The sequence below is a fragment of the Arvicola amphibius genome, chromosome 12 (assembly GCF_903992535.2).
Source record: "Arvicola amphibius chromosome 12, mArvAmp1.2, whole genome shotgun sequence".
NCBI classification, from domain to species: domain Eukaryota; kingdom Metazoa; phylum Chordata; class Mammalia; order Rodentia; family Cricetidae; genus Arvicola; species Arvicola amphibius.
Window position 1 is genome coordinate 115,433,477 of NC_052058.2, and position 1,515 is coordinate 115,434,991.

The window sequence follows — 1,515 nt, forward strand, 5'->3', positions numbered from 1 at the left end:
TGTTTCCTAGCCTTTTAGAGAGAGCAAGGCCCCAGGAACCTGAGCAAGCCAGCAGATGCTACAAGTTGGAAACAGAATCTAGCTGCGCACTCTGATGCTGTTCCCTCTAAAATGTGCATTTTAATTGCCAGTTAGAATTAAAAATTTGAGATGATTGAAGTTGTATTAAGTCTTATGTTAATTTCTAGATACTGATTATTTTCCTTAGGGGAGCTTTTTCCCCTTAATTGAATATTTTGGCTAAAATTTCTCTTTACTAATCATTTTGGGTTTGTTTTTCCCCAAGCAAAATGTGCTCTTGCATTGATGTAAGACATTTTATAATTTCAGAAACATGTTCTTAGATCATATCTTTAAGCAAAAATCTAATTGTTGATATTTATTATTTTAATGGGAACTTTAGTAGTTTGGTCTCTATCTCATTTTATCTCATTCCTCTTTTTAAACATATTTTTTATTCTGGGATATTTTTCTCCTGTTCTTTCCTTTTTATGTCTAAGTCAGTTTCATATCAGCATGCTAGGTGTGTAGGGCCCAGTCATGAAACACTCAAAAGAGGCCTGAGTTTCAGATTATCCTAAGACAATATCTGGTTTCAGAAAAGACCACAAACTGAGACCACCGAGACACTACCCAGGAACAGACCATTCAAAAGAAATTCCTAAAGTTCCCAAAAAATTCCTAACATTCCAACCATGATAGACAGAATCACCTGAAGTCTCTTAGGCCAGCACACACCCTTCCCCTTTTAACAAGATGTCCCTAGACAAATGACAGCCCATCAGGGGTTCTGAACCTTGGAAATTCCTCAACCCAAACTCTGCTATGATAAAATGCTCACCCTAACTGAGCTCAAGGCTCTCTTCTCATGCCACTTCATTGCACACATGAAGAATCCAATTATGAAGAATCCAGTTTCAAACTTGTGTAATTATCTGTTCTGTCCCTTTAAGAGACAAGCCATATCCACTCCCTTCCTGCTTGCAGCCTTAGTCTCTCTCTCTCTCTTCTCTTCCCATCTACCTCTAGGAGAGGCAGATTCTCTCCCCCATCTCTCTCTGCCCTTCTCCCTTCCCTTCCATAACCACTAAATAAATATCCAACCTCACTTTGTATAGTGTGCCTATCTGTCTCTCACCTGCTGCCCACATGGCTCACTGCAGGGGACGCCCCAGAGACTACCCACCTTCAGAGACCTGACTCGTGGTCTCATGGGCTGTCCCTGCCTCTAGGACTGACTGCTCTCGGGACCCCCTGCCCACTGTCTACCTGCCAGGATCCCGCAGCAAGCTACTTGGGGATCTGCAGCAATTTTTAATTTTTTCATTACAACTTGAATAAAAGCTCTTTGATTTTACATAAGGGATTCGGGCTCCATGGTGGTCTTTTGGAGGTCCCTATGTTCTGGGCTTAACAGGTACACAGACCTCTTTAGTTCCCATAGTTTCCAAGTGCACACCTTCAAAGTACCTCACTTTGACAGCTTGCAGGGGACTACAGGTACACTAGGACACA